Genomic DNA, 16,045 nt, shown 5'->3' with positions numbered 1-16,045 from the left:
TTTATCTCAGACATTTAAAACTGGCCTATTTTGCCAGGCAAGACATTGCTTATATACTAGCAAAACAAAACACCAAATTATTTTGTTTGTTTTCCAGAGTACAGCTATTTATGCAAATGGGATTACAAAGTGTAAACACGTAACCACACATACAAAACTGAAAAACTGTTGGGTTACTGCTCAGAGAACTTCTCTACTTATATAAAATTTATTTTCACACCACACATATCCTTATTTTTCAGTAATATTCAACATAAATCTTTCAACATTTATCACTGTTTTGCAATCAAAAAGCTGAGTAAAAATGATCTTTGATAACATAATTCCTATTAATCACTCCCTTTCTTCAGATACAGATCAAAGAATTTGCACCTGTTTTTGACAAAACAAGAGACAAAGTTTAATTTGGCTTGAAAAAATTGAAAATGTGCAAAACAATTAGATTCAGATTCTGATTTCATAAGTCTTTCCTCATCTTGTAGAAGTCTTATTTTGGATATGCTCACCTTATAACCTTAACAGAAAAGAGAACTATCTATCTAGATGGTTTATGTGACAAATAAGGCATGTCTTTATTTTAACTTTACAATACAGCTGTGTACAATTTTAAGAAAGCAGAACATTGCAAGGGCTGGCCTGAGTACTGGGCTAATAGCCAAAACAAGTCTCAGAGCTCACATTGGCTTACTGTGTGGCCTTGACCAAATTATTAATCTCTTCAGTTTTCCCACTTGTAAAATTAGAATAATAATACTTACAGTGCCTATCTCCTACCTCTTACTTCTCAGGAGGGCTCTGAGGATTAATGACCCTACATTGCTTTGAAAATGAATAAACACTAACAGCTAGGCCAGAGTTAATACGTTTCAGAGTGTTAAATTACTGAAATAACGGAAATTTCAATGAAACCACCTTGTGTATCTAAACATGGATGCCCTAAAACCTGTGGATTATGAAAATAAGATTTCCTATCACTTGACACCAACAAAATACTATGGGTTGGCTTATAGTTCTATTATTTACATCTGATTTTTATCTCTTCCCATTCTTGGTATTAAGCCCAGAATTACATTAAAAGCAGCACTGAGAGCAATTGCCTCTGCTGTCTTTTAGGGTCACAAAAATGCCCTGTCCAGGGCAAGGTTACTCAGAGCCACAGCAGGCAAGAAGCACCACTGGTAACTGGACTGTTTTTTCCAGCATTTGCAGCACATATGGTCATTTAATGAGAGGACCAACACTTCTGGCAGATGTGACATGTTCTCAGTGCTATTCTTCAGAGACTGCAATTCTTTATTCAAGTAATGAAAAAGAGTTTAAACTAATTAATTATCTCATTAACAATAAATATGGGGGGAGCACTGGCTAACAACGTACTGCTGCAGAACAAGATGCATTCTGTCATAAAGTTGGGATGATGAGCAGATGATTAAGCAAAATAATACTCCAAGATAAAATACACCCAAGTTAAAAAAAAAAAAAAAAAAAAAAAGAGAGAGAGAGAGAGGCAGTTAATCTGGTAACAAATTATATATATATATTTATATATTTATACATCCATTTTCACCACTCTCCCTAAACAGTGGACAGTTTTGTTCTTCTGACTTCTTCCACCCCACACAGGAACAAGAGAGAAAATTCTTTAAATGCTCTACTGGTCAAATGATTCCACTTTTTCTACTTGAACCATCACTACAGCAGCTCCCACTGCAAAACCTTATCTGAGATGCCATCCCCTTGCTTGATAACATGGATACTTCAGGAGCTTTGTGCGGAGCAACATCATTGGGGCACCAGTGCCTACGGAGCAGCACCAAGACCAAGACCACTGTGAAGTGCTCTGGGGATAGGCAAAACTCACATTAGAAACTGCATCAGAGGCTCTCTCACAGGCTCTCACCATGGCTCAGACACGAGACACTGTTATGACTTTCTTACTTGCATGCAAGAAAGAATGAGGAAGGTCTCTCTCTAAGCTTTGGTGCTTCTGCTATACTTGTGGGGACAAACATTAATTAACTACTGTATTACTGTGATAGTAGCAAGCATTGAAATTTCTGTAATCCTGCATTTGTATCTTTTGCACTTGAGATTTTCAACAGTTTATTGAGTACTACAATACTACATTATGTCTCACGTTACATCAAAAATTCTAAATGAAAACTAGGTGTTTGCTATCTAAACCTTTGCATTCTTTTCTCTTTTTTTTTTCTTTTCTGAAATTTCTACTTTACAAAGAAAATTAATTCACAGAGAAATAAACAAAAGTAAATAATTGCCCTACTAAACATAAGTGTCTTCTAGTGAATGGTGTGGCTTGTTTGATTTTTTTAAAAACTGATCCAAACATATTTGTGTCACACTAGAAGGCTTCTAGGTGAAAATCTTCAGTGTGCTTTGTGTATTCTCCATTTCTTGAACTAAGTTCCTGTGGTATGGGAACTATTAAAAAGCAATGTAACCATTGAAGGAGAATGAAGACTGGTAAAATTCAGAAGTAGTATCTTGAGTATAAGGCAATCCTGCACCTGTACAGTTTCAAAGATATTTTTTATATTGGATAGTGAAATGTGGTTTAATCTGTTCTGCATTTATGCATCAAACACATGGGGGCTCTCCCTGCCTGACAGATTACTGCAGAAATGATTTCTTTCTACATGCCATCTAATGATCCAGTTGTATTACAAAAGGTGAGCCTAATGAAGCATATTCAGATGGAAATCATGCATGATGGAAATCATCACGCAATTTATGATAAACATGTTGTAGTTTTATTTTTAAACGTTTACAGTGTGCGAGTGTGAGGGAGATGACCAACAAGAAACAACATCAATCATATGTCACAACCCTAACAATGCAAGCACAGGTCAAGGAAAACTAAATCTGAGGATTCATGCTAGACTGTTGCTAAACATAATCTTTTGGGGACCATATATCAATGGTAAGGATTTTTAAAACTGAAGTATCAAAAAAATGCAACTGTAAAACACAAGGCTTTGCTCTACTATGCAGAATTTAAAATGTTCTGCAGAGGTCTCATCCTGCAAGCATTCATACTATTGATAACTTCACATTCAGATTAACTGTAAGAGAACACAAAAATAAATGTTTATAGTACTATACCTACAAAACAGACATTAGAAAGAATCAGCAAGATAAAGTACTACGTATTTTCATGAATTAACTCTGTATATTCAAAATTAAAGCACTTTTTCTGTGGCCCCATGCTCACAAGTTATATCTATAAATAATTTGTAAATGTGATTATATCCATCTGAAATGCTTCAGTTTGTGTTATTAGTAGTTGCTTTTAAATTGTTTTTCAGGGAAGTATATTGACATTGATGTTGCTAATGTGACTTGAAAGTTCTAGTATTGTTTTGGCTATCTATACAATTATGTTAGTTCACAAAGTTACCTGTGAGCATCCATTGGTATACACTTTGAAGTTTATATACTTTCACTTTGATTGTAATTGTAAAATTTTGCAAAATATTATGTGAAAAATTTTGCTATCCTTACGCACACACAAAAAAGACTATGTTCAGAAACAAGTGTAAGAAATCAAGTACCACCAGTAAAAACAGTAAGTGAAACATTACTTGTATGCAATTATGATACAACTAACAGATAATAGCAATGATACAACAGATATGTACTTCAAACCTCACTGAAAAAAAGTTTGTTGCATAAACACTATTCCAGTTATCATAAAAATAACAATTCATCCTTGCATTATTCATCCCTGTATAATATTAGAGGATTATATCCTCTCCAAACCCACAGAATGCATACTCCACAGGATAATGATTACTGCACAGCAACTGATGCTTACCAGGATATATTCAAAAAATAATTACTTATCCGAAGTCCTAAAATGAAGTAAAGTTCTTGCAGATGCATCAGATCCAGGATAATATTTTATTTTTTTTTCAAGCCTAAAGAAAGCACAAAAATCTAGATCGCAAAAGCAGTCATTTTAAGGCTATAACTATTTTTTAATTTTTGTTTCTTCAGATTGTCACAATGTTTAATGTAACACATATGATAAGGTATCTACAAATATAAAGAAACCGTTTCAGAAAAGTCTTGAGGAAAAATAATGCCTTATGTGCTTATACATATTCACAACTTTGTTGAAATACTTAACTATTCATAAAAAAAATTACATTACAAAGGCAAATAATATTTCATCATGAACCAGGATTACTAGTAAAAGGCTAACTTCCAATACTTCAAGATACATTCCCTTCAAAAGGAATCTAGATCCGCTCTTAAATGTTGTTCACCAGCAAATTACAATTCTTTGTTTAGTGACATTTAGAAAACACAACATTTTTCTGCACTGGGAATTCAATATGTCTTCTAGTTCTATTTTTTGCTGTTTTTTTTTGTTTGTTTGTTCGTTTGTTTGTTTTTTTGTTTTTTTACTTCACAAAGTGTTAAACGATACTGGAAATCATTTCCTCAGTAAAACCGCAATGAGGTTGATTTCTTTAAAGGGCCACAGGCCTAGGAAATACAGATGGAATTGTGCTCATCAAGAGTGCTACAGGAAGTGCAAACACACAAAGGAAAATATCTAAAAACCCTGGAAGTGCAATTGCTTGCCACTGTAGATAATTCGGTGCAAGAAACACTCTCTTAATGACAAACTACACCTCACCCCACAGAAGAGGATCTCTGAATGTCACTCACCCCGTCAAAAATTGACATTCTCCAGACCCACATCTGGGAGTCACCACGGGGCAGTCAAGGCCTCTGCCTGTTGTACCTGGAAGAACACGTAGGCAGAGGGACCTGAATTCAGACCTTTAGCTCTGCATTGACTTTCAGACAAAACTATGGTGAGCATGGGCCTACATGAGACAGGTATGAGGCTGTGTTGCCTGTACTTACTTACAGGCCATTACCTGAGGGAGTGAGGAGGGGGAAAAAAAATTAAAAGAAAAAAAAAAGAAAAAAAAAGTTACTTAAGTTACTTAGAGTTTTCTAGGAAACTTCTGGCAAAAGAGAGAGGAGAAAAAAAAAAAAAAAAGCAAAAACCTTTTTTCCTGTGCAAATCTGTGGGGCATATGGTGATACAATTCTGTTAAGAAAGTGTGTAAATGCATATCTCATTCTTAGCTAATGGCAAAATAAAGTGTTGTACTTACTTTTACTCAACCTATTTACATTTACAGTTGCTCTCCAGATTGCAGAACGTTCCAGTGATATTTTTGTCACAAACATTATATGCATGCATATACCCACTTCTTGCTAAAATACATATGAAGAGTTGAATACCCTTATAAATACCAGCTGTAAAGGAATGTGAGGATTGCTCCTCGCCAGACTTTAAACAAACTGCTCTCATTTAACGTAACACCATCACACCAATGCCACAGCCTGATGGGTGCAGTCAGGTATGAGGGCGGCACCTCCAGCCCATTAACATGGGTCTGCTCTGCTTTCCAGCCCTGCTGGCACTTGGACTGTCACAGCTTGAGGATGCAAGCAACCACTTGCTTCTGCTCATCTGTGCCACAACACAGTTGACTAATTAATTTTTTAAAGTATTCGAGATGTGACACTTCATATACAGGATTGAATACAGATTAGCATTACAATCATCACAAAGCTTTTGTAGGCTCAAATTTGTCTTCTTCCAGCAAAGTTTCCTTTAATGTGCAAATGAATGATGCTACGTATCTTGAAATAAACAGGCTCATTATGGTTATGACTTGTCATATATGCAGGCATTCAGAATTATATTCACAGCATACAGTAAACTGGCAGATAAAGACAGGCTAAACAAAAGATACGCAACTCCCAGTCTGCTATCATATTTAGATGTCTTCATATCAGAGCCATGAAAACATTTCTCTCCCCATATTTGTACATTGACAATACCTTCAACGGCTTTCCTAGACCAGTTCTAAAGATGGAATGCCTTTGCAAGACCAAGTGAAAAGAGAGGAAAGGGAACATGAAATCACCTCACAAATTCAAAACCCATAAGGGCTGCGAGGCAGACTAGAGGAGGCTGCCCATGCAACAAAAAGGTCACAGGGAGACAGGCAAGTTAGCTCTGTTTTAATATATAAAACCTTGAACAGAATACTTCAGTAAACAGAAACATACTAATTAACTGGTTTTTTTATGGCTTTTTAGGAATTATTTTTTACTTTGCATTCTTTGCTATTTTTGAGAGCAAATAAATCGATGTGTCTGGAGTCAATTTATATGTCACAGGCCACAGCTCATGCAAAGCAAAAGGACCAGTACATGCCATGGCAAAAAGGGTTGCTCACAGCAGCTGTTTGTAAAGAAGCAGATTTCTAATAGGAGACGCAGTGCCAGGACAGTTAGCTTACAAGGCTTCGCCTGCACTGAGATGCAAAAAACACCTCAGTCCAGGAGATGGTACTTTAGAGGGATTTAAGGGGACCAATGTAAATTTTATCAGATTTAAGGGAACGAACATAAAATTTGTCATCCATTAGGGAACGCATATAGGATATCTGAAATTAACACCTTGATATGTTTCAAAGAATAATTAGGGTAAAACATGTTAAAAATAATTTTCCTACATTTTTCTGACAAACTGTTGTGGACTTCTGTTGTTAATTTTAGCGGTTTCAGTTGGATTTGTTACAGCTGGAAACATAAGGGGAAGTATGCAGTAATCAGGATGTGACACTCATTAATACTTCCACAAAATACCCACTGGATTTGCATAAAGTCTGCAGATTCATCGGTGAATCTTTAATGTGAGAATTTCCCTTGGTTTTACTCCAGATTCAGTTCCATTTGTCCTCCCTCTCTCCTCCAGTGATAATTGCTGTAAACAGTTCATAACAAAGCATAATTAAATGTACTGAATAACTAAAATATACACATAATTACTCAAAAGCTTATATAACGACATATATTCTTTTGCAAATTGCAAATGTTTTCAGAGAAATTATCTTGTAAGGGAGATAATTCTGAGTATGATGACACTCCAAGTCATCTAATAAATCTGGAGATTTCCAGACAAGTTTTTTATGACCTGCGTATAAGTAACATCCATGGCACAGCTCACACACAGTGTGACCTTCACAGGTAAAATGCCATGAAAAACTTCTAGAAATGGCTACGCCCCAAAGATGGTGACATATTTCTGGTTCTGACAAACACAAAACTCTAAAATAAATCATGGCCCCCATTAAGGGAGATATTTCTTGCTATTGTTGATATCATAAAATTTGACAAGAAATTTTAAAAAGTGTGGGCTATTTAAGTCTTATCTTAGGGGAAGTGCTAGTTCTCAAGAGTCAGGTATTTACTACTTATATGTATCTAGTGAATATCTATACTAAATATATCTATATCTAGATATTAAAAGTAGATATTTATAATTTTAGTAAATATTTATTTCTTATTTTTAGCTGAACTGTATAGCTTTAGTACTGTATAGCTTGATGACTACATTGACTGCATCATGCAGCTCTGCATTTAGACCAAGGCAACATAATGCCATTACAGTAGACGATAAGTTATATAAAGGAAAGTTCAATTGAAAAAATGTTTTTCTCTTTTGTATTGTAATAAAAGGCTTCCCAATTTTTTTAATTCCCATTGAAGCTCAAGATTGTGCTGATAACAGCGCTCTTTAGTTAGTTTTGATTTTAAAATAATTCTACAAGAATGACTGATGCTTCACTCAATATTAATAGAATACTTTTAATTTTAAGTAAATTTAGTATGAGACTCAGAATGCATTTTTAAAGCAAAATTCATTTCCTGTTATAAATTCTTATAAATATGCATAAATGATTTAATTTCTAGTGTGCTATGCTCAAAACTTAACATTTGTGCATAGTATAAGCTTTGAAAATATTTGAAAACCATATATGTAACTGAACACCTGTACCAGACAATATATTATTTCACTGGCTTGCATTTTGATCAAGTTTATTGACTGAGAGTCTTCCTTCATTGCTCCTACTCAACAGATCATTCTTTCTCTCTCTCCAATAACCCATTAGCACTTGAGAGAATTTTCTGAAAGAAAACACTATCTGAATAAGTAAGAGAGCCAGAATGCTTTGCTGCATTTTTACTTCTAAAAGGGCCTCACTGCACTCACAGCAAGATTCCGCTAATTCAAATGGCACAATAACACCTTTTCTGAACACCATTTTTAAACAAAAGTGTAATATTTTGTTTGTAAATATGTTCAAATATTTCACTTTTCATTCATTTCTCTCAATAGCATGAACCTCAGATAAAAATATATGGATTTCCTTGTCACTGGGAAGAAAAAAACAAAGCATACCCCAACAGTCCTTTTTTCTGCCTTGCAGGCTGCCAAGTGGCTTAAAAATGAAATTAAAATGGGAAAACAAGGAAACAAGAAAAGGAGGACAGTCTGTACTCCAGTGCTCACTCTCTCCCCGTCCCTGGTAGGCTGGACATTTGTGGTGGGTCTAGGGAACAGAATGGGAAACCAGTGCCTTCTGTACACACCTGTACAGAAACTCAGTAATTGCCATAGTATGAAGAAAATACATTTTTTTGACTGTATCTTTTTTTTCTCTTTTTTTTTTTTTTTTTTTTTTTTTTTTGGCACTCATTCTCTGTTTCTTGGCAATTGTCTGCAGTATAGAAGAAAGTGGCTCCAAACAAGACTTGGAAACCAGGTGCCAGAAATTTGGTCCTGAGCAGTTTGCATCTATGAATTTCTTAAAAACGCAGACAACAGACCAAGTATATTAAGGGTGGCAGAGCCTCCTGGATACCAAGTTGGCATGTAAGGAATGAGACCAGGCAGACAGGTGTTGGCAGGAAGCTTGGGCAAGGTACTCAGCCAGCTGCTGGGATCCTCTCAGCACTAGCAGAGCAGGCAGAGGTCCATCTGCAGGAGAGAAACTTAACGCTGTTTTCTCAGGTGTAACTCTGCACACCAAGGCTACGAACCCTTCCCCTCACTCTCAGTAGCAGAAAATGAAGGAACTCATTACTTGTAGAGCGAGAGCTCTTTAACCTGGCAGTGGAATACAAATGCCTGTCCATACACAAGCAAGGAGGTGTAAGGAGCTTCTATACATTATTTGCAAAGATCACAAAAATGCAGCCTGTGTCCAATAGAGCTCCATTTCCCTCTGCCTAGTATAATACCTACTGGTTACTACAGCAAAGCTTTTAGTAATACTAAGAATGAGACCATACACTCTGAACCACCCACAACACCATCCAGCAGGGTTTCCGAAAGCCAGAGGCTGACTGTCAGCCCTATCTAGTTCATGGAGCTAAAGGTAGAACTACAGGAAAGGTGCTCTTCCAAACGAGGACACAGTTACGTTTCCCTCAGGACACCAGGATCATGTCCCTCTGCTCCAGACACTAGCTCCTACTGCAAAAGTTCATCCAGTGAGATCAGACTTCTTTAAACCAAGTGAAAAGTCAGTACCACTATTTCATTTTAGTGTCACCATTTTCCCCTCCTTATCACAACTCTTGCTCCTACAAATGTCACCAACTTCTCTGTTCTTCTGAAGTTCACATAACTGGTGACCTTTCCTCCCTTCAGTTCTCTTCAAGAAAATGCTCGATCACAATATTTAAAAGATAAAAGTGATAGAAGTGTTTTTGTAGCATTTTAGATCAAATACTAATTTTACATGGGAAACAAAATGGCACTCATTTTGAGCAGAGAAGGGAACTGGTGAAAAATCAAGACAAAAGTCAGGGAAAAATACTCCACATTGACTTCAATTGAATAACGTTAATTTGTAGATATAAATTTTGAATGAAAGTCATAGTAGTAGAACTGCAAGCCAACTTTATAACAATGTTGCAATAAAATATTGCTCAAAGGTTAATTATGTCGTATCTTTCTCTAGCGGAAGGTTAGAAAGACTAACAAAGCTTTAGAAGAACATCCTTTATGAAAGACAGATACACACACACACATTTTAAATACGCAGTATTTATAAATATAAAATCACAGAAAGATTTCCAATCTTAAGTATTTGCTGAGTCTTTTTAAAGAATTACACTGTACCATTATTCCATCAATTTTGTATCACTTTCTGAAGTAGCCCTGGGAAGCTGGTGTCTGATTGTAGGATATTCTGCTCTTTTCCCCTCAGCTACCCCAACAGGCCAGATCTCCAGCATGCATTCAGGGATCTGCATGCAGCTTTCTGTAAACAAAAGGATAAAGGACTGCTTGTTTAGAACGGGATTGAAGATCCTGGGTTCTGACAATTCCACGTCATATCATGAGTACAAAGATAGCAACACATTTATTTATTATTTATTAATCAAACATTAAGATGTGGCCCACACAGTCCATGTCCATTATTTGGTATGTCTCACTGATTTAGAACCTGCAGCAGCATAAACCAGACATTTCTATTGAAATTAAAATAATAATTATCATCATCATCATCATCGTTTACTGCAATACTTTTCTCTGCCTTTCCATAAAAGAACTAAATTATATTTTTACCCGAGTCAGTATCAATTAGTCAAAGAGACAGAAAAGATGGCAAAGACGGCATAGGTCTTGGGTAGATGAGATATGTTTGGAGGTAACTTGATTAGGTTAGTGAAAATTGTGGCAGGCAAGGGTATCTCCTAATAAGAGCTCACTTTCAGGTGTGAACTTCTTAATGGACAAGCAATGAGACTCCAGACAGCCTTCACTGCACTAGCCAGCCTAATCAAGCAAACACAAAATGTAAAAGATCCAACACTAAGGAAGAGGAATGCGGTGAGGACTGGTGTGGAGCAAACCAAGCAACAAAGTAAACAAGTTTCCTCGAAGTCTGCTGCTGGGCTTGAGTTAATGTTGCAGAAGGAACAAATTGCGGAGAGAAAGCTGGAAAGGAAAAGGAACAGCCACCATTCTGTGTGCCACACCACGAGGTTCGTGTTACTTCTCTCTCTCCTGAACATCTGCTGCATTGAATAAACATTACACGTATATTTCTATACACACACTTATTTAATATTCTTAGTAAGGAAGCAAGTAAAACGTATCTAGATCATGATTATTTGGAAAATATAAAAGTGACAGATTTATTTGAACTACAATGCCAAAAACAATTGTCAATAACATTTTCTACAGAATATGTTTTGATCTGTTGTTTGGGAACAAGTTGGAAGACTGACTACCAATGCTTTGACAATAAGGTGGCATCATCTTTTAATAAGATAGGAAGAGTCTGTATTCGTTCTTGTGAGTCACCATACTTTTTTTTTTTTTTTTTTTTTTTGGTACTATGCTAAGAACTGTGGATTCGGATGATTACACTAATTAAATTTGTAGTCAGAGTAGACTGGTTTTTGGAACACTACGCCATTTAAAGATTCATCTATTTTTATTAACATACACAGCTAGAGAGAGAGTTGACCATCACATCAACCTTGCTCTGGTAGTTTTATTACTGCAGTTCTAACACTCACAGTCAGTGACTTCAGCTATTCTTTGTGATGCAAATGTCTTCACCATACAAGTGTGAGGAATAATTGCCTGAGGTGACTTAGAAATTAAACTTATATTCACATTTTTAAGAAAAGGTACAGCACTGAAGAAGCCTCCAGGGCGGAGTGTAGCTGCATTCCATAGAAGTTCCGTAGGCCTCCAGCCTGAGATATTGGCCACACCAGGGGAACTTGGTGTGCTGACCCTAACAGGAGCTGTACAGAGGGTAGAGCAGAGTGGAGACACCATGGTCAGGCTCTGTGGTAAGATGGGAACTCAAAGGTATGTCAGAACCAATAAGCTGCATATTTGCTGCCCTGAGCCAATGACCTGCTATGTTTTTGACAAAATGCTGTCCTTTTGGAGAACTTTGCTCATTATAATATCATTATAATACCAAAACACACCTCTATCCCAAAGGCTAACCGAGGTACAACCACCCCTCACTGAGCATGTGCTCTGAATTTCTCTCAACCTAGACCTTTAAACAAAAGCGAGAAAATTTAGCATCGATCATAACAAACATATGTATGACCAGAGTCACTCAAGCTCCACCTGACTGATAAAAAAAAAAAAAAAGATATAAGTTAGCTTAAGGGAGAGAGGATGTTAGGGAAGATACCATCACGAAGGAAGAGATATTATCTTGAAATATACCTTCTCTGACTTCTGGGATCAATCAGAGGGCTGAGCTTCTCTTCCCCCTCACAGGGGTGCCTCTGCGTAAGATTCAATCACTTGGTTACACCACGTGCCTCCCCGGGAAACTTAGAAATCTCTATGGAGTCACTTCATATCTTTTAGCATTTGTAGCCAGGCTGTATTACTCATACTTTTGGTATTTGCCTGTACTTTGCAGACAATGAATTTATCATCAGGAATCCAAAGAACCTATCTACCTGTTGCTTTAACAAATTGCACCACTCATTAAATCAAGCTGAGGTAGTTCTCATAGAACATGACCAAACTCTTCATGTGTGGATGTGGTAGTTCATGGAACGTGACTAGACTGAGGGTGTATTACGTTATTTGTGGATCTGTAACCATGATAGTTCTGCACCCTAAAAGCAACCGGACTTATAACAGCTAATCGGGCATCACTCCCGATTACTTTTCCCTTCAACACAAGAAAGTGTCACACTGACTATGCAGATTTCTAAACGTATCCACTTCAAGATTTTTCAGATGGCCATTCCATGTACGTCCTTAGAAAACCTATCAATATTTTAGAGAAAACAACCTTCTAGATCTGTGTGTGTTTACATTTGTTATAACTACACATCAACCCAAGCAAATAAACTGTAAGAACTCTTTTTTTCTAACCTGCAAAGCTATGTAGCATTTACTGAAGTCACATAAATAACGCTGTTATTGTGAGAGCACAAAATGACATGGATAAAATTACAACTCATTGTTACCTTGAAATTTGGCATAAAAGCTGAAACTAAATTAAATCTTACCTAATGCCAAAAGCCAAATGCCAAAAGCAAAGGAAAGAAAAACATCACTAATTTCAAAATTAGATTCCCTTTCCTATTTCTTATTTTATTTTATTTTATTTTATTTTATTTTATTTTATTTTATTTTATTTTATTTTATTCATATTTGCAGAATAGGAAAACAGAAAAAAAGTATCTGAACAGTCTTAACTGAATCACCTGGAACATGGAGTAACGGGCATGCATACGATGAGAAAGTTGTTTCCATCAAACATTAGAGCTTTCTAAATCTACTTCAAAACTAAAATCTGAGAGCTGTAAGAGTGCAACAATAATTAATTGTCCCACTGAATTCATATACCGGTCAAGAACAATACAATTAGACATAAGGGAATAATCTGTACCATATCCAAGGGGATATTGTATCATTTGCATGGGCGCAACCCAATAACAACTAACTAGTACCCATTCACCTGTGAGCAAAAGCAGAAAGAAGTGTGGATGACTGCATTACTGCAGCACCAACACAGAGCAGAATTTAAGAATTCCATGAAAGCATTCATTGAAACAGGAGGAAAAGTTATCACAGCCTTTCAATTGAGAACTTCACAACAAAAGGTGAGGTACCAACTACAGTGAAGAATGAAGCCATGTTTTGCAAAATGGAATAGGAAACAGTTTTCTTGAAGTCTGCTGCTTCAGTTATCTGTCATTAGAAAAATCCCTGCACCCACCATTCTGGGCATCTTTATACAGAGTTCTTTTGGACTCACAACATCAAAGCCAATCTACCAGGCAGCAATACCAAAACACTGGTGAAGAAGTTGTTTCAGGAAAGCCATTTCCCTTTGCACCAATTCCAGCATATAAATCTTGAAATAATAAAATGCCTACTCAATGCCTCCAGATTGACTCAAATAAGCAAAAATGATGTGCCTTCAATACAGAATGACTGTCTGTCGTGGTTCCGCTCGAGTGGGCAGCCGAGCTCCACCACAGCCGCTCTCTCACTCCCTCTCCTCAAAGAGGAATAGGGAGAAAATATGTGAAAAGGACTCAAGGATTGAGATAAGGACAAGAAAATCACGCAATAATTATTGTAACGGGCAAAACAGACTCAGCATAAGAAGATAGTAAGATTTATTGCTCATTACTAACAAGCTGGAGAAGTGAGAAACAAAGGAAAGAAACCAAAAGCACCTTCCCCCCCATCCACCCTCTTTCACCTCCTCTCCCCCCCCCCCCCCCCAAGCGACGCAGGGGAACGGGGGAATGGGGGTTATGGTCAGCCTACAGCACTTCTTCTCTGCCGCTCCTTCTCGGTCACTCTCATCCCCTGTGCTGTGGGGTCCCACCCACGGGATACAGTCCTTGATGAACTGATCCGGCGTGGGCTTCCCACAGATAGCAGCTCTTCCAGAACTGCTCCAGATATGGGTCCGTACCACGGGGTCCATCCCTCAGGAGCAAACTGCTCCAACCTGGCTCCCCTACGGGCAGCAGCTCCTGCCAGGTCACCTGCTCCTGCGTGGGCTCCTCTACACGGGCTACAGGTCCGGCCCGGAATCTGCTCTGGCAGGGGTCTTCCACAGGCAGCAGCCTCCATTGGTGCAGGTCCACCTGCTCCACTGTGCTCTCCTCCATGGGCTGCAGCGTGGAACCCTGCTCCACCGTGGTACTCCCTGGGCTGCAGGGGGACATCCTGCTTCACCATGGTCCTCACCACAGGCCGCAGGGGACTTCTGCTCCGGCGCCTGGAGCACCTCTCCCCCTCCTTCTACACTGACCTTGGCACCTGCAAGGCTGTTTCTCACTCCCTTGACTCTCCCGGCTGCTGTGTGGCGCAGCGTTTTTTTTTCCCTGTCTTAAATATGCTCTCACAGAGGTGCAAAACAACATCGCTTATTGGCTCAGATCTGGAAAACAATGGGGCCCTTCCCAAACATGGGACAGCTTCTAGATCTTTCTCACAGAAACCACCCCTATGGCTCCCTGCTACCAAAACCTTGCCACGTAAACCCACTACACTGTCAGCCCAAGAACAGGAGAGCACAATTAGAATTACAGCATAAGTCACAGTGTTAATTTCCACTGAATTACCTGGGCAGTCTCCAGGACAGCACCAGTTACAGCAGCTGAGTTCACAAGGAAAGAGCTGAAAATGAACGGTTCAGAGACTGAAAGGGGTGGGCCAGGGTGAAAGGACTCAAATAAACTAACAAAAATACAAGACAAGAGCCACATGCAAGTTCACTTTGTAACCATAAACAGAACAACGGTACATAAAGTTCAATCACAATGAGACCCTGGCAAACACTGTTCCCTGGGCTGAACCACATGATGATGGCTCAGTTTTCCCTGAGAGGAAGAAGAGAAACACCACAGAAGTTAGCTATTGTGTCCATTTCTACAGCTCATCAGAACTGCTCACACCACAGTACAAGGAGAAGCAGAGATCAAAGCCAAGGTCATTGATTTCAGTTAAAGAATCCCATTAAATGAACGACAGAAGTAGAACTACTATCACAACTAGCCGATTTTAGAAAATAAACTGATTAAATTATGAATATTAAAAGATGCGAGGCATATAACCTTAGATTTCACTCAACACTTGAGAATCTTGTACTTCACTTAACATTATTTTCTTCTGTAGCCCAAAGAAAGTCGAGTAATTCCAAAGCATCTTAGTAAATTCATCACAGGACTTCAATGAAAAGCAAACAAATGAAAGCATTTTTTGTGCTCTGTCAGCCAAGTTGGAGAAAAAATAATAAAATAAAAATTCTATTGAAGGATGGGGACACTCCCTAAGTATGCAAAAACAAAACTCATGTACTAAAACCTGTGAGCTGTTCCATGCAGATACAATCATGCTTCAGCAGATCCCCACTACTGATAGAGGTTTTACTTCTCTTACTTATGGTTTTTCAGTTAAACGAAATACAAATTTACAACTGTTGATGATACCAACTTCTTAGATTCTTATAAGTAACTTATCCACTAGAGAGCATAGCAACGTTTTCAAACACATTCCGCTTACACCTGCAACTGCTAAATGGGGATTTCATGGCATTCAACATTACCCTTCTACACATGAAATATACTGAAAAACCTGTCACACAAAACAGAAATTAGAAATGCAATGCTT

The 16,045-nt window shown here is 37.8% G+C and overlaps 1 protein-coding gene across 13 annotated transcripts in view; it reads right to left on the bottom strand.

Annotated features, from left to right (window-relative positions):
* Window positions 1-16,045, bottom strand: part of RBFOX1 (RNA binding fox-1 homolog 1) — an 881,332-nt gene that overhangs the window by 692,307 nt on the left and 172,980 nt on the right. The window lies entirely within an intron of this gene.

Source organism: Anas acuta, chromosome 15, assembly GCF_963932015.1.
Source record: "Anas acuta chromosome 15, bAnaAcu1.1, whole genome shotgun sequence".
NCBI classification, from domain to species: domain Eukaryota; kingdom Metazoa; phylum Chordata; class Aves; order Anseriformes; family Anatidae; genus Anas; species Anas acuta.
This window is presented reverse-complemented; position numbering and strand designations above follow the sequence as displayed.